Genomic DNA, 19,180 nt, shown 5'->3' with positions numbered 1-19,180 from the left:
CTTAAAATGTTCACTTGAAATTGGCTTCTTGTTTAAAAATACGATTTTTCTTATCATTCGAGATACATGAGGATACTTAAAAATTTTGTGGAAAATGGATAAACTTATTTTGATGCAAAAAACTTGAAGTCCATGAACACTTTTTTCATAATACACATTTTGCGTGGACTTTTTGAATGTTCCCTTAATGCATGGATTTCATTTTTTTGGCACCAAAATAAATTTATCTTTTAAATTCATCTTACCTCAAATACTTAAAGTTCTTTTATATATGTACTATCGAGTCTTTGGATAGTGAAGAATACCTCACTTGTCATCACCGATGTTAAGATTTTGGTTTGCTGGCGCCGTGGCTCACTAGGCTAATCCTCCGCCTTGCGGCGCCGGCACACCGGGTTCTAGTCCTGGTCGGGGCACCGGATTCTGTCCCGGTTGCCCCTCTTCCAGACCAGCTCTCTGCTGTGGCCAGGGAGTGCAGTGGAGGATGGCCCAAGTGCTTGGGCCCTGCACCCCATGGGAGACCAGGAGAAGCACCTGGCTCCTGCCATTGGATCAGCGCGGTGTGCCAGCCGCAGCACGCTGGCCACGGCGGCCATTGGAGGGTGAACCAATGGCAAAGGAAGACCTTTCTCTCTGTCTCTCTCTCACTGTCCACTCTGCCTGTCAAAAAGAAAAAAAAAATTTTTGGTTTCAGTCTTTCCAGTCTTTTCATATACTCACAAACACATTCACCCTCTCCATGCTTCCTTTTTTACCTATAAAATGGGATAATCTTGTTTAGAAACCTGGTTTTTAGCATGTATTAATCATCTATGCAGTTGTAAAGCACACATTGGCACCTGCTTTGTGTAGCCCTGAGCTGCAGGCTCTCCCTGGACTTGGGGATGCAGGGATCTTTAACAGGGCCAGGCGCTCCTGGAGCGCACAGTGCACACAGGGAGCCACAGCGAGTAAGCACAAATTTAGAGCCTGAAATCAGATGTTAGAGAGGAACAAACAGCAGGACTGGGAACAAGGGTGTGACAGGGCTGGTTCTTGTAGTATCAGATGACATGGAGCTTGAGACCAGAGGGTGTGAGAAAGAAGCAGTCAGAAGAAGAGTGTCCCAGTTGCAAGCACAATGACCTTGGTCTTGGCCCTTGATTTGGAGAAGAGAGCACAGACACAATCAGAGGAGACCCAGGGAGAGTTCTGTGGTTGGCCAGACAAGGAAAGGTTAATGAAGGGTCGGGGTGGGGGAAAGGCCAGTGAGATCAGGACAAGGCAGAATGAGAACAGGTTTCATAGAGGCAGAAAGAGTAGAGTGACCTCTGTTTTCTGTGACTATCCTGAATCTTAAAACTCAATATTTTCTTGAATGGTTGTCCATAAATTATCGAAGTCTCTCCCCACCAACACACACAGGTTGGGTTAGAGGGTATCTAGATGGTTCACAGGTTTCTGCACCTGAGATGAACATCGTGACAGTAAATCTTTAGCTGCACAAATGATTAATTCCAAAGGCGTGGTTTTAGAAGTGGGGTTTTATTTTAAGAGTTAGTATCCGTAAAGATTTTATACCTAATGTAGGATGTCTTTTCATTGCTGTTTATAAAGACATTGAGGAAATTAAGTGGCATAATTTCTATTGATAATACACTCACAGACTAACAAAGCCAATTTAGAGAGAATAAAGAAAAAAAAAAAAACAGCACTTATTAAATGCCTATTGTGTCCTGGATGTTTTGAGATAGATTTTAGAAACCCTGCTTTTCAGGTTCTGCCCTAAGATTCAGGGAACATCCACCTCCCTGCCACATGGCCACACATCATGTAGTTTGGGGTAACACATTATTGACTTCATTCACCTAAATTTCTCTGATAATTTTCTCATTATTTTTCTTTCATTTGTTCTGAACTCCCTAGCTTGTCCCTTCCCACAGTGGATATAATCACAATTTGGTAATTTATTTTCAACATTGCCAGCTACTGTCTGTGAGCAGTCATTGGGGATTGTAATGGGACTGGGCCATTCTCCTCCAGCCCGGGTGGTCCTCACTGCTGCCCACAGGTAGTCATCTCTCTCTCGGCGCATGTGGATGGCAGCTCTGAACCCAAGGTTGGGTGAGGCTCTGAGCAGCTCTGATCAGTGAGTTGGAAGCTGATGGGATATACAGCATCTGAGCCCAGGACGTTCAATCTTCAGTTTGAGAACAGCAATTTCTCTTCCTCCGACGTGGCAACTGGCACCATCATCCCAAGACTCTGAATACCCTGAATACCTGGGAATGTTAGAGTTATAGGAAGAATCCTTATGGGCAAGTAGGAAACAAGGTAGAAACATCATTGTTCAAAGCACCTGAGATGTGGGGGTTGCTCATTACTGCAGAATGTCCTATATTGTTCTGAGTGAGTCAGCATTTTCCCTTTTCCCCCATTTGTCCCCAACAGGTTCAGTGACCTCCAGCTGGGCTTCACCAACCCCTGCCCCCTGCCTTGTCCCTCTCAGCCTGTCCCCTCCACAGCCTGGAGCTCCTTAGCTGGCACCTGGTTGGAGGTGGTTGTTTTCTGCCCCAGTAAATCCTTATTGATTGATTGCCTGATGTCCCGTGTCCTCTAAGCATTCGACTTTTAAAACTTTATGAGATTCTGATAAACCTTCTTGGAGGCTTGGCTGGGGAAGGACAGGGAGTCAAATGTAGCACCAGGAAAACTGAAACACGCCACTCAACATATCACAATGTTGTCCCAGTTCCACTTCCTCATCCTGGGCCCTTGTAAACCACTTTATTAAACTGTGCTTTGTGTAATGCCACTTGATTAAATTGAAGGGCATGATGGGGAATAGCCCTATGAAACTTATTACTGTGAGTATTATCAGAATGTTCTAAGGACCCTGCTTATCACATGTGGTTCTGTCTCTGACAATATCTAGGCAGAACTCTGAACACTAAGAATAGAGACAATTTTGAGCAATTATTTTGTTTTTGTGCTATCGGCATCACCCGCTGTCCAGTCCTTAGATATTTATCTAGTCAGCCATCTATGTACTTATCAGCTGTCAGTAGCCATCCTCAGTGAGCACATGGTGAAGCAACCTCCAGTGCTGACATTGGACTTGCTGTTCCTGTGCTCCACCGTGCTTTGAGCCCTGGATGGTCCTCCAAGCAAGAGCCAGAAGCAGGCTCTCAATTCTTCCCTCTTAGGAGGAAGGGCTCTGTCCCTCTTGACCTTCATCCTGCCTCTCTGTAGCTTGAGTGCAGTAATAGAGGCTGTGACAGCTGAGACTCAGAAAGTGAGTGCCCTTTATTAGAGTAACAGAAGGCCCAGAATTAACAAGCCATGTGTTCATGGGACTATCTCAAGAACCCAACATCGTTTTGATGCCTTAGATCCAGCTCCCAAAAAAGTAAAAAGCAAGCAAGCAAACAAAAAAACCTCAGAACATCTGGGGCCTCTTTCATTCACCCCAGCATCAACACTGCTGGGTGTAGGGTTTTTGTCAACTTTGTTAGGCTGAACTACACTTCCCAGAATCCTTCCATCTATGTTTCCAGTTAGATTGGGCTCCAGCGAGATCCCCAGGAGCTTTGGGGGCAGACAGGGAGAGCAGTGATGCTGCTGTTGCTCATACCTTGTTGCTGATAAGCTAGGTTCCTTGTGAGAACTGAAACCACCTTGTCCTGGGTCTTCCTTCAGCTTCACTGATTACTGGCCCAGGTGGGTTTTGCTGTGCAATGAGGAGCCCAGCTTTTTCAGGGCATTCCCACGATGGAGATCCCAGTTCTTTGAGCAAGCCCTGACAGGTACACTGGGATCCACAGAACACAGGATAAGGAATCTGTACAGAATGGCTGCAATGAAAGCCTCTTGAAAGTTTTTCTTAAGCAGCTCCATCCCCAGGATGTTTGATTCCTGTTGAATGTGTGGCTTCAGATGTGATGTATCATCTCTGCCTTGAGCCCTTTCCTGTGAGTAAATAGATTTGCATGCATCCATTCATTCCGCAAATAGGTACAGAACATTTAATGCCTTACGTAAATCAGTCACTTGTCAGAATCTGGAAATACAGACATGAAAGAGGTGCATGGAGGTGGTCCACAGACCATTGTTAAAAATGTGATGGGCGTAACCAATAGGTACAAGTTCTCTTGATAGGAAATGAGAGTGACTGCTGCTTCCTAGAGAAGACCTGAGGTCGGGGAAGACATCACAGGATGAGCAAAGCTGGGCTTCAAATGGCAAGCTCATCAGACATGGGTATTCTTAGAAGCAAAGGAAAAATCCAGCTGTGCAAAACTCAGGAGATTGCCCAGACGCAGCTGTTGGAGGCAAGGTGATCATAGATGCTAATTCTCTCCCACACACGGAGATTATTGGATGCCAGCAGGACAGTCAGATAAAGAGCCAGGAGAATTGCCTTCTCTTAATTCAAGTCTTCACCGAGAGTTCTGAACACAGTTCTAGATACAGGTCGTCTGCCTGTGGATTCCACTTGGAGATCACACCAGCTCTTCCATTAGTGATGTCCTCTAGATCCCATGCTGTGCACCTGCAGTGAGGGAACAGGAATGTGTCTCCACTTCTGGGACCCTGCCCTGGCAGTGCTGCTCTCTGCTCCCATCTGGAATCCGTCTGTGTCCTGTCAATACCACCTTCAGATGTTACCTGGCTGTTCTGCGCCCATTGCTGCTGCACTGGTCTAAGTCACCACTCAGGTGCTACAGAGGCCTCTTCCTTGTTCTCTCTGCAGCTGAACTCGGACCTGTTTATAATTCATTCACTGCTTACACAGCAACAAGAACAATTCCCTTAACAACTGCATCTGAGCATGTCCCTCAGATTAAATCAACTTATTGGCTCCTGTTACATTTCATATCGATCCCATTCTGTATGGTGGCAGAAAAGAAATCTGTACAGAATGGGTGATCTGGTTCCTGACTGGAAGGCCATTGTGTGCACAGGTGTCAGCATCTCTGGCCCCTTTTGTCAGCCTGGACCATGCTAAATCCTTCTCATCCTCAGTTTATCATGTGATTGACAGCTCTACATAATATCTCTCTCCTGGCTCTTCAAAAGCCTTCTTTTCATTATCCAAAGTATTTCTTTGATGTCCAGCTCAAAGAAACTTGTCTTAGTGCTTTGGCTGTTATCACAAAATACCATTGATGGGGTGCCCTAAACAATAGAAATTGATTCTCACTCTTCTGGAAGCTGGGAAATCCAAGAGAAAGGTGCAGGCAAGGAAGGTTTGGTAACTGGTGCGAGCTCCCTTCTTTTCTTACTCTGTCCTCAAGTTGGGTAGACAGAGTGAGCAAGCTTTGACCTTCCTCTCTTCTTAGAAGGACACAAATTCCATTATGGGAGCCTCATTCTCATGAGCTGATCTAAACCTCCTTTGCTCCCCAGAGCCTTGCTTCCAAATCCCATAGCATTATGGGGGGTATGTGTTGATACAGCTTCAATTTATACAATTGGGGAAGCATACCAGTATTTGGTCCATAGAAGAATGCCACTGTGTCTAGTTGGTGATACAGGTGCCATCGTAACACCCATTGCTACCCACTGGTGAACTCCTTATTCATTGATGTGACTTCCTGTGGATCTGTTTTACCCCATGCTTCATGGGGATTTCATGAAGACACACATTTGTCCTTTTTCGCCTTTGTGTCTCCATTGCTTAGCTCGGTGCCTGGCACAGGGGCTGCTGCAGATTGCTGTTGCTGTGCCTTCTGTTGAGCAGTAATGGCTCATGTGTGTGTTTGTAGAAAAACAACCGCCCCTACATCCACGGAAGATGATTTGATTTGGTAACTTAAGAGCACACAGAGAGAGGCTGATATCCTAGAGAATACCATGTTCTTACCATTTTGTTTTCCACTGTTTTCATTTAGCTTTATTTTATATTCATTCCAAAATGGACATAGTTCCAATATTGGTGTTATTTGGAAAGTCAACATAGTATTCCTTTATGTTGATTTACCTGCTTCCCCATTTGCTTGGTAATTGGATTATTTACCAGCTTCTTTTTCCTGTTTTCAATTGCATTGCTTGGAGTACCTAAAATTTTATTTATTTTATTCAGGAGCTTTTATTTGGGATATAATCACAAGTAGGATTTCGGGGTCAAAACTGTGAACAGTTTTAAAGGTTTTATTACAGAGCAACAGATTTCTCCTTAGAAAGATTGAACCAATTTGCTGTGCTAAAAACAATGTGCAACTGTTCTGGATTCCCTGTGGTCTTATCAACATTGGCTTTGGACATGGTTTATCGCTTGTACCTTGTTTTAATAATTGAGTGTGTTGGGCAGTGCCCTGGAAGACTGCACCAGAGAGATGTCTTGTAACCAAGACCCTGCGTCTCAGAGTCAGCCTGCAATTTCCTCAGTTGAACCTGAATAAGCTATAATGTTTGAAATCACAGGAAACAGAAAACCCAACTCAAATCATGAAGCAGATTCCCTGAGTCAGGGAGCTGTGCTGTTTATCAGGGAGTGGGTTTGTATATCCACCATTCTTTTGTTTTCCTCTTGGCATCCACTTCATTTTGATACCAGAGGAAGCCCATGGAAGCAGTGACATGCCTCATTTCTACACAAGGCAATTCCCTGCTAAAGAATGGGTCTTAATTTTTACTGATTCTTTTTGGCCAGCGCTGTGGCTCACTAGGCTAATCCTCTGCCTGCGGCACCGGCACCCCGGGTTCTAGTCCCGGTTGAGGAGCTGGATTCTGTCCCAGTTGCTCCTCTTCCACTCCAGCTCTGTGCTGTGGCCCAGGAAGGCAGTGGAGGATGGCCCAAGTGCTTGGGCCTGCACCTGCATGGGAGACCAGGAGAAGCACCTGGCTCCTGGCTTCAGATTGGCATAGCTCTGGCTGTAGTGGCCATTTGGGGGGTGAACCAATGGAAAAGGAAGACCTTTCTCTCTGTCTCTCTCTCTCTCACTGTCTGACTCTGTCTGTCAAAAAAAATTTTTTTACTGACTCTTTTTGAAGACTGAAGAAACTTCTCAACAATAAATGCTCCTTGGACAGGCATTGTGGTACAATGGGTTAAGCCTCTGATAGAGATGCCAACATCCCATATCAGAGTACCTGGGTTTAAGTCCTGGCTTTGCTCTCTACTTGTGTACACCCTGGAAGGAAGCAGATGATGGCCCAAGTACTTAGGTCCCTGTCACCCATGTAGGAGACCCAGCTTGAGTTCCTAGCTCCTGACTTCCACCAGAGTCAGCTTTGTTCATTGTAGGAATTCAGGAAGTGAGCCAGAGGGTAGAAGATATCTCTGTCTCTTTCTCTCTCTGGCATTCTGCCTTTCAAATAAGTAAATAACTGAATAAATACTGACTTAAAAAAATAAGGGCACGCATTTGGCCTTTGAGTTAATACATCAGGTAGGATGCCCATGTGCCACATTGGAATTCCTGGGTTTGATACCTGGCTCTAGCACCTAACTCCAGCTTTCTGCCAGTGCAGACTCTGGGAGGCAGCAGTGATGACAGAAGTTGGTTCCTGGGACTAGGGTGGGAGATCTGGGTTGAGTTTCCAGTTCCTGGCATCAGCCCCCTGGTTATTGCAGGCACTTGAGTGAACCAGTGATTGCCAGCTCTTTCTCTCTCTCTCTCTCTCTCTCTCTCTCTCTCTCTCTCTCTCTCTCTCTCTCTCTTCTCTCTCTCTCTCACACACACACATGTAAAACAAGGTGTGTTCTCTGTGTCATGTTGTACTGACTTGAGTTTCTTGCTCATGTCTGAAGCAATTCTAGTCCCACATTATGTACCAGTATTTCACAAGATTATAATGGAGCTCGAAATTTCACATCATCTGTTGGTGTCCTAGCCATTGTAGCATAGTAGTGCAACACATTATTCATGTGTGTGTGTGTGTGTGTGTGATGATGATGCCAGTATAGCTAAACCTACTGCATTGCCAGTTGTACAGCACAATTGTGTACATTATATACAATTTTTAACATTCTATTTGAGAGAGAGGGAGCTATCTCCTCCTTTTGTTCACTTCCCAAATGTGTGCAACTTCAAGGCTGGGCCAAGCCAAAGGAAAGAGCTGGGAACTCAATCTGGCTCTCCCATGTAGGTGGCAGGAACCCAACCACTTGAGCCATCACCCGTTGCTTCTCAGGGTGCACATTTAAAATAAGCTGGAATCAGGAGTAGAGATGGGACTTGAACCCAGACACTCTGATATGGGATGTGGGCATTCCCAGGGACATCTTCTTTTAAAGACTTGCTTTTATTCCCTAAGAGCATTTTTCAAATGATTCATTGCATTATACAGACACTGCTTATTCCCTCTCCCTCCATCCTTTCCTTCCTTGGCTTAAATTTTTACTTAGTTATTTATTCTTTTTATTTTTTCTGATTTTTAAATTTTTTTAATACACAGAGAATATATTTCATGTGTTTCCTAGGTATAATTATAAGAAATCAACCAAGTTTCAAGTGACATCTGAAATGCTATGCCAACCACCTGTCCCTACAGTGCATAATACTGATAATGAAAATCTGTGACCATGTTACTGATTTATGTACTATGCCATACACTGTTTTAGAGTGTACGCCTTTGACTTTCAAAGGAATGTTTAAAACAGCATGCTGTGTTGGGCTTGCTGCAGCTTCATACATCTTGTGGTTACCATGTCTCTTTATTGCATCAAAAGATCACTTTATATGGTTGGCCTATCCCATCAACATTCATGTGATTACCCTCTATGATGATAGCAAAATGAAGAAATGTCTAATAATGCATTGCTTAACGTGTATCCCCATCATTAAGCAACACATGATTGTACTATATTCTGATGGAGATTGCCTTTGTCCTGTGTTTCTGTACAGAGCCCTAGTGAACATGTAAAGGGCAGATTTGTGATGCATTATTAATTAGGCCTACTCCCCTAAGCAGTGGTGGGAGTGGGCTGTTGAGAAAGGGAGGAGGGCAGTATGTGGCAGAGCTGGTTAAGCCTCTGCCTGTAGTGTTGGCATCCCAGATGCGTGTTGGCCTGAGTTCCACATGCTCCACTTCTGATCCAGCTCCCTGCTAATGCACCTAGAAAAGCAGCAGAGGATAGCCCAAGTGCCTGGGCTGCTGTCACCTATGTGGGAGATCTGGATGGAGTTACAGGCTCCTGGCTTGACCTGGCCCAGCACCAGCTGTTGTGGTCATTTGGGGAGTGAGCTAGCAAGTGGAAGCTTGCTCTCTCTCTCTCCCTCCCTCTCCTGTTTCCATTCTCTCTCCTTCTCTCTCAGTAACTCTGTCTTTAGAATAAATAAACTACTGACTTCCCAGTGATAAAGACCCAAGTTGAGGATCCTACATCAATTAATATGTTTTCCATAAAACCAAACACAATAGAAATTCTTGGGTTTTGGCTTCTAGGTGACAGACACAACGGAGTTTCTAGAGTGCATTTTGTTTCACCGAAAACTTGTTCTCAGAGGGTGATTCAGCCCTAGTTCAGAAGGCTCGTGATGTGCTCCTCTGCTGTGTCCTACCATTGTTCCCTGCTTCCTTCCAGAGTCAGGGCAGTCCTTCCCCAGGGGCAGGCTCACCTCTGGTGTTTGGCTGTTTGCTGTTCCATTGCCTGGGATGCTTCTTCTCCCCATACAGACAAGAGTCCTTCAAAACATTCTTGGAGCAATGGAATGCCAAGAAAAGTTAATGCTGGTGCAAAGAGTTTTTTGAAGCCCATGCATAATTTTTCCATAAATAGGCACTTGCTCTGAAATTGTTGAATATTCCTTGTACTTGCACTTGAATGGCTCCTTTTCCCATTGTCATCAACTCTCTGCTCAAATACTTTTCTGTAAGAGAACCTTTCCCAGGTGATTACTTTAAAATAATATCCAGTCTTTCTTGCACTGCTTTATTTTCCCTGTTGCTCTTACATTCTGACATAATGGGTATTTATTTGCTTATTAACCATCCCCCAGTCTGTGTGGTTCGCAGCTATAACTCCAGCACCTGGAAGAACTGGCATATAGCAGATTCCCAGAAAACATTTATGGAATTGAAGAATTTTTAACGTGAATTTGTTTTTTTATGATATGCATTTTATTTTTTTGTATTAGTTTCTCACATTTTTAATGTTTGAGAAAACATATTTTTAATTTACAGTATAGTCAAAGCTTAAGGCTCCACAAAGTAGAGTTCGACAAGTGAAACGCAAACAGACCACAGTTCAGCAGAAATATAGGCAAGGGTTATAAACACTAATCAAATGAAAAGATATCAGTTTCACTCATCTACACATTTTAAAATAATCACGGATCATTAAAACTGTAGTAGTTTATCATTTTTTAAAACTTTTATTTAATGAATATAAATTTCCAAAGTACAACATATGGATTACAATGCCCCCCCCATAACTTCCCTCCTACCTGCAACCCTCCCCTTTCCCACTCCCTCTCCCTTCCATTCACATCAAGATTCATTTTCAATTCTCTTTATATACAGAAGATCAGTTTAGTATATATTAAGTAAAGATTTCAACAGTTTGCACCCACATAGCAACACAAAGTGAAAAATACTGTTGGAGTACTAGTTATAGCATTAATCACAATTTACAGCACATTAAGGGCAGAGATCCTACAGGATATTTTTTAAAAATTGATTAATTTTCTATGCAACGTCCAATTTAAAACCGAGTCTTTTTTTCAATTATCTTTATATACCGAAGATCGATTCAGTATATACTTTTTTTAAAATTTTTTATTTCATAAATGTGAATTTACAAAGTGCAACTTTTGTATTGTTGTGGCTTCCCCCCACCAACCTCCCTCCCTCCCATGGCCCTCCCCTCTCCCTCTCCCTCTCCCTCTCCCATATACAACCGATCAAAAAGATAGAGTATGTGTTGAAGAGATTTCACAAATAAGACCAGTGTAGGCAAATAATGAAGGATAGAATTAAAAGGGAGAGTATGATCCTGCGGGAGAAGCAGGACACACAGCAGACTCATAGAATGGCAAATGCCCAAAACAGCACTCCTGCCTCAGAATCAACCCTTGGGACATTCAGGTCTGGCTAAAAGGTCCATGAGAGTCTCACAGGCATGGAAAGCCATGACATGGTGGCAAAAAACAATCTAAATGAAAGATCCTGGTGAACGAGATCCCATCAGAAGGAACAGGCCATCAAGGAGAGAGGTGCCTTTCTATGAAGGGAGGAAGGAACCTCCACTGTGATACGGCTTTGACTAAACAAGTTCAGAGTCGGTGAACTCAAGGGGCTTCCAAAGCCTAGACAGCTCATAGCAAGAGCCTCGGGTGATTGCTAACGTCATAAATAAGAGTGCCAATTGTTAAATCAACAACAGGAGTCACTGGGTACATGCTCCCCACGTAGGATCTCTGTCCTTAATGTGTTTTACTATGAAACTTAAAAACACTACTAGTCGAACAGTACCCTATACCTGTGCGGTTGTGTGAGTGCAGCCTGTTGAAATCCTTGTTTAGTATATACTAAGTTGATCTTCAGTATATGAAGGTAATTGAAAATGAAACTCGATAATGTGAATTTGTTTTATTTTTAGTTTCTTTGTTATGAAAGACTACTCGTATGCATGCATCCAAATTCAGTATCAATTTAGAACACATTTTAGTAGGATCTATTATATGCATAGAACTGTTCCTTTTTTCCTAAGCTGCTTTGCCTATTTGGCCTATTTAGGTTCTTTGCATTTCTATATAATTTTACAACAAATTGGCCATGTTTTCCAGAAAAAGAAAAAAGTTCTGCTAGATTTGGTTAGGGATTGTTTGAATCCTTTGATCATTTTTGGTAAAATGGCATCTGGACAATATTGAGTCTCCCAATCCATAAACATGGAGTGGCTCTTAGTTTATTCGTGTCTTTCTTAGGTTCCTTTGGTCATGTTTTTAGTTTTCCATGTCAGCCCTCCAACTTCTGTGGATTCTGCTGTTGTGACTTGAATCAATCGAGGCCTGAAAATATTTGACAAAACAAAATTGCACCTGTATTGAACATGTCCAGTGTTTTTCCTTTATATTGTTCCCTAAACAGCATGGTCTAAGAACTATTTACATAGCCTTTACATTGTATTGGGTAATATAAGATCTAGAAGTGACAAAGTATACAAGAGGACATGCATAGGTTATATGCAAAGACTATGCCATTGTATTGAAGGACTTCAGCAGCCACAGTTTTAGTATTCTCAGGAAGTTCTGGAACCAATGCCCCACAATTACTAAAGGATGTCTGTATAATAATGTATTAATTTTTCTCATATTTTTTTTTCAGTGCTGTCGTGAACAGAATTGTTTTCTTAATTTCAGACTTGGATTATTCATTGCTCATATATGTAGTTAACCTTGATTTTGTATACTGATTTGGAACTCAGAGACCTTGCTGATCTCTATTTTTAGTTCTGGTCACTTTGTGTTTCTAAAAACATTCCATATATGAGATTGTGCATGCAAATAAAGACAGCCTTATATTTGTTTTCCACTGTGAATAGAGCTTATTTCAATGTGATAGCACTGGATATAATTTTTAGAACAATGTAGAATGAGAGTGGCAAGAGCTGATATTTGTGCATTGCTGTGGATCCTAGGGAGACCACATTCAGTCTCCCATCCTTGAGTATGATATGAGGAGCAGGGTTTCCATAGAAGCCACTTGTCATGTTGAAGACATTGGAAACTATTTTTAACTGCATTACAGTGAGAGCATACATAGAGATTAGTGGGATACTAAGCCCAATATTTAGCATAATTGATCTGTCATTGCTCATACCACCACTCTACCATCACAAAGGTTTCAACTTAGTGATACCCAGTGTTTCCACCACTGGCATTTTGGATGGGCATTTGTGTGTGTACACTTCTGCCTCCACCTCTCCCTCCTGTAAATCTCAGCCCATCCCTGATATTTGATAGTTGCGATTGCCCTGTCTTCAGGGTCACTTAGTCCTCCTCATCTCTATTCTGATGTAAACACACAGTGTGTCCCTAATGTTAGATACTGCATTTTTCACTGTAGAATGTTGTCTCAGATTCTTTGTGTAGTTTCCATTTTGTGATTACATTTCATAACTTTTTACTTGTATGAGCACATTCTCCTTTATCTATGAAATATAACTATCATAGCTAATTGGGTACCTTTGTTTACTAATTTCAGTATTGAAATCATCTTGGGATCTGAAAGTATCAGCTGATTGTTTTGTCTGTTGAGAATAGGTTACTGTTCACTGGTTTTTGTTGCATTTTGTTTTCACGGTATCCTGTACTAATAATATGGAGACACTGGGTTTTAGATTTTCCCCTGAGGAATATTAACTAGGTTGTACCCCAAATGATAACTGTGTTTCTTGGTTTATTGGCTGCAATAAGAGTTCAGTTTCTAAAAATCTCTATCGGTATGGCTTTGAGTCTGTTCTCTCCCTCTGGGGTTGAGGGTTTGGTTCATGCAACATTTACACTGCCTCTTTTTAGCTTTTTGTTTGAAAAAGTGCTCCCTCCTCTGGCTTTCTTTTTGGTGGAGGGAGAGGGTAGGTTTTCCTAACCAAGTAGTGGTGGCTGTGGTTACTCTAATCTGTCCTGGGCTTTGTAGGACAGAAACATCCTCTTAACTGTTAGAGTTTTAGCTGCCCACACAACTTTGCCCTTCCCTCTGGTTGTATTATTTTGTTTTCCAAATTTTGAAGTCCCTTCCAGATACATCGCATTACTCTTCATTCTCTGGTGCCTTTGTGTGATTTTATTTCTGTGTTTTTCCCATTAAGCTTCAAGGAAGTCAGACTTGTTATTTGCAGGCTGTGTGGCTCCAGCAGTAGCTTATATGGCCATCACAGAATCAGTAAAATTACCTTTTGCCACCAGTTTTGTTATATGGTCAGTGTTTTCCTTAAAGATTTTTAGAAATTCTTTATATATTTTGAATATGTCTGTTTGTTCACTAGAGGATGGTGCTTCGAAAAGTTCACGGAAAATGGCATTAAAAGTTAAATATAGGGGTGGGTATTTCTAGCACCTAAGAGAGCCACATTCCGTGTCAGAGTGCCTGGGCTTGAGTCCTGGCTCCTGATTCCAGCTTCCTGCTGGTGCAGACCCTAGGAGGCAGCAGGCGACAGTTCAAGCAGTTGGGTCCTTGCCACATACACGTGAGATCTGGGTTGAATTCCTGGATCCCAGCTTGGGCACGATGGGAGCTCACTATCTGTGCATCTCTCTCTCTCTCTCTGGCACGCAAATGATTAAAAAAAAAAATAAGTTATTTTCACACAAATGGTTTATGGAAAAAGAATTATATAAAAAACAATGAGGTATGGATTTCAAAATACATTTATCTTTTAATTCCAAAATACATTTCAAAACCAAAATACATTTATCTTTTAATTCCATTTTCTATAAACATTTTGTGGTTACTGTGTATGTTTTGTGATATCTCCTTATACTCTGAGGCTTCTAACTACTTACTCTTTACCCTGTCAAAAGCTTATTGGTTTTTGTTGTCTCTTAAAAATACTTTTGCTTCCTTCATGTCTTGAAGATATTTCCCTGTTTTCTAGTTGTTACAATATTTATAACAGGCCTTTTGAGGCTTAACTGACATATGAGAAAATGTACCTGTTGAAAGTGCAGCATTTGACAGGGTACAACATGTGTGCACCTGTGAAACCAACTACCCCAGTCACGGTCTTGAACATGTCAGCACATGTTCCCTCTTAACCCTCCCAGACACACTCAAACTACTTACACCTTCTGTCACCATTTATCTCTAGCATTGATCTATTTTCTGTCACTGTTACCTTATGCATTTAGCATTTATTACACGTCATGCAAATGGAATAATACAGTAGGTGGAGATTTTCTGGAGGGTAGGGGTGTTTCAGGCTCCCTTCAGCATAATTATTTTGGATTTATCTAAGCTTTACAACTTGTTTCAATAATTCATTTTATTGCATGTATTTTCTTACATAGTATTCTATTACATGGATATCTATATATTTCTTATTTATTAGCTTATTTATGGACATTTGGATTGTTCCTATTTTCTGGTTATTTCAAGCCAAGCTTCTATGAATGCTTTCATTAATGAAGCATGTTTTCTTTTTCTTTAATATTTATTTTATTTATTTGAAAGAGTTACAAAGAGAGGTAGAGACAGAGAGGGAGAGAGGTCTTCCATCCACTGGTTCACTCCCGATGGCCGCAATGGCCAGAGCTGTGCTGATCCAAAGCCAGGAGCCAGGAGCTTCCTCTGGGTCTCCCATGTAGGCGCAGGGGCTCAAGGACTTGGGCCATCTTCTACTGCTTTTCCAGGCCATAGCAGACAGCTGGATCAGAAGTGGAGTAGCCGGGACTTGAACTGGTGCCCATATGGGATGCCGGTGCTTCGGGCCAGGGCTTTAACCTGCTGCACCACAGTACCGGCCCCTAAAACATATGTTTTCAATACTGTTAGGGGAGGATTTGGCCTAGTGGATCAGATACTTATATGCCATGTCAGAATGACTGGATCCTGAATCCAGTTTCCTACTTAAGCAGACTCTGGGCGGGAGCAAGTGATGGCTCATGTAATGCTGGATCATGTGGTGAATATATATGAATATGCAACTTTTTAAGGAACTGCCAACGTTTCTCCACTTATTTTGGACTTTATTTTCTTTTCTAAAAATATATATTTGTTTATTTTTATTTATTTTGAAATTAGAGTTACACAGAGAGAGGTAGAGACAGAGAAAGATCTTCCATCTGCTGGTTCACTCCCCACATGGCTGCAATAGCCCACATTGGGCCAGGCAGAAGCCAGGAGCCAGGAGCCAGGAGTTTCATCTGGATCTCTCACATTGGTGGCAAGAGCCCAAACACTTGGTCCATCTTCCACTGTTTTCCCAGGCCACAAAACAGGGAGCTGGATTGGAAGTGGACCACCAGGGCATATATGCTCATATAGGATGCTGACATTGCCAGTGGTGGCTTAATCACTCTGCCACAACTCTAGCCCTTTATTCTAGTTTCCTAAAGTAGCAATTGAGGTCATTGGTTTGAGTTCTTTCAAAGATTTATTTATTTACTTGAAAGAGTTGCACAGAGAGAGAAGGAGAGACAGAGAGAGAGGTCTTCCAACCGCTGGTTCACTTCTCAATTGGCTGCAGAGGCCGGAGCTGTGCCACTCCAAAGCTAGGAGACTGGAGCTTCTTCCAGGTCTCCCATGTGGGTGCAGGGGCCCAAGGACTTGGGCCATCTTCCACTGCTTTCCCAGGCCATGAGCAGAGAGCTGGATAGCAAGTGGAGCAGCTGGGTCTCGAACCAGAGCTCATATGGGATGCTGGCACTGCTGGCAGCAGCTTTACCCTATATGCCACAGTGTCAGCCCCTCTTTCTTCATATTGACAATGCAATATCCTATCCTTTTTTTTTTTTTTTTTTTTTTTTTTTTTTTTTTTTTTTTTAGTTTTAAAGATTTATTTCAAAGAGTTACAGAAAGGGAGAGAGAGACAGAGAAAGAAAGAGATCTTCTACCCACTGGTTCACTCCCACAGGTTGCAGGGCCTAGCCTGGACTTTAACTGGCACCTATATGGGATGCTGGCACCACAGGCAGAGGCCTAACCCACTATACCATGACAGTAGCTCCTGCAATGCCCCATACATTCTGATTTATCAAATTCTCATCTCATGGTTTGCAGTGGTCTCTAATTTCCCTTTGAATTTCCATTTCCACCCATTGACTACTTAGAGGGAAATTAGACCTTCATTTTCAGCTATGTAGGGATTTTATTTTTTGTTACTGTTTTCAAAAATAATTTCACTGTGTTCAGAGAACACATTTTGCATGACTTTGGTCATTTTAATTGTCTTGAGACTAGTTTTGTGTCCAAGAGTGTGTCCCATCTTGGTTAAGGTTCTGTGTGCCTGGAAACAAATCACGCATTGCTGTTGTGGGCTGGAATGTCAGACAGATGCAACTAGGACAAACTCTTGCTGTGGCTGCCCTGGTCTTCCACACTCACAGAGTTTCTTCCAGCTGTTCCATCCATTGTCAACAGAAGGATATGAAGGCTCTGACTACACTTGTAGATTTGCCTGTCTTCACATTTACATTTCTTTTGTGCTTCGCATCTTTTGGATCACTTTTATTAGGTGTGTAAGTATTTAGCTTTATTTATATATATATATATATATATATATATATATGTATATGTATATATATATATATTCATATATGTTTGATGAATTGACTCCTGAAACATATTGAAGTTTATTTATCTCTGATAAAGTTATTTTCTGTGAAATCTACCCAATATTAATACAGCTAGCTTCCTTTTATTTCTTCTATTAGCATGGCATATTAGTTTTTGTCCCTTTACTTTTGACCTATTTGTGTCAGTATTTTTAAAGTTCTCTTGTAGTCAGCTTATATTTTGATATTGCTTTTTCCAATCTTGTATGTGCTGCTTTCTGTTCATAGAGGAAAGCTGCAGGTTTAGACCATTAATATCAAATGTGTTTATTGATATGTTTCAGTGTAAATTTGCCATATCATTCATTTTCAAATGTCCCATCTGGTTTTTTTCCCCCTACTCTGTTTCCTCTTTCTCCTTGTTTTGGATAAAAGGCACATTATTTATGATCCTGTTTATCTCCTGTTTGGATGACTTGTAATTCTTTCTGTTGTTATATATCTTTCCTTTATTACTGTCAGCCTTTTCATACAGAGTATGAAGGCTAGACTGCAGGGCCAGCACTGTGGCAGAGCAGGTGAAGCTGCAACTTGCAATGCCAGAATGCAGTGCTGGAGCACCATTCATGTCCTAGCTACTCTGCTTCCATCCAGTTTTCTGCTAATTTACCTGGAAGACAGTGGAAAACAGCCAAGTACTTAAGGCCCTGCTGCCCACATGGGAGACCCAGATGGAGGTCCTGGTCCTGGCTTTGCTCATTAGGGGAGTGAATCAATAGATGGAAAGTGTTCCCCACCCCATCCCTCTCCCTTTGTTTCCTGCTTTCCCAATAGCCCCACTATCTGTAACTCTGTCTTTCAGATTCATAAATAAGTAGATATTTTAAAACCACTTAGCTGCAATATATTTCCATTTCCCTACTCTCTGCTCTTTTCCCATTTTTGATGTTCAGTCTATTTTCATATATGTTATTAGCACAACGGTGCCTTATTATAATACTTGATTAAATAGTGAATTAAAATGTATTTATATAAAGTGAACAGATTTCAAGTATTTCATATATACAGATTTAAGGACATGGTGATAATTCGTACCCACCCCTCCCTCTAGCCCACGCACCCTCCCTCCACTTTCCTTCCTCTCTTTTATTTATGTATTAATTTTTTTAGTTTTTACAGTGACATACTTTCAGTTTACTTTTATAATCACAACTTTAATGAAAAAAATTTCTTCTATGTTTATCTTCATAGTAACCATTTTTGGTTTTCTTTTATCCTTTATATAAATATCATTTGCCTTTCATATGGAATTTTGTGATGGGATTATTTTCTTTTATATGGTTTAGAGATTTTTAGAGGCAATGAGAAATTTGTTGTCATCTTTGGATTATATCTCTGAACTTAGCCTAACCATCTCTTATCTTTTTTTTTTCTGGCTACTTTCATGATTTTTTTTTTTCTTGAGGGCTTTTTTTTTAATCAGCGATATTTAACTCTCTATCTATCTGTTTATATCCACCTATCATCTTATCTATCTCCTAGTTACCTTGATACCTGTCACCTTTTTTCTATCTCCTATCTGTAACCTATTTCCTATCTATTATCTATCTACTTATCTATCACCTATCTCTTAATATCTGTCATCTCTCTATCCACCTATCATCTTCTATCTCCTCCTTATCCATCCATTCATCTCCTACCTATGTACTTCCTAATGCCTGCCCATATCTCACTGTGGTGGAATGAGAAGGCCATGCTAAGATGGCCACTTGCAAGCGAGCATCAGTTACTCATGAATGGCTTTGGAAACCACCTGGGAAACCACCTGGCAACAGGCTGTGTTTGGTTAGGGCATAAACCACCCCTTGACTGGATTGGCTTCCTCTGCTATATAAGCTGCTGTATCAACAATGAGTCTGTGGGCTGCTTGCCTCTGGCCTGCTTTCACCCGACTCCTGGGGTCTGTGTGGTGATTCTGTGCCTCTTGCCTTCACCATGCTCCTCCTCTCAGAACGAATCCACAGCAACATCTCATGCCT

The sequence above is a fragment of the Lepus europaeus genome, chromosome 17, assembly GCF_033115175.1.
Source record: "Lepus europaeus isolate LE1 chromosome 17, mLepTim1.pri, whole genome shotgun sequence".
In the NCBI taxonomy this organism is placed as follows: Eukaryota; Metazoa; Chordata; class Mammalia; order Lagomorpha; family Leporidae; genus Lepus; species Lepus europaeus.
This window is presented reverse-complemented; position numbering follows the sequence as displayed.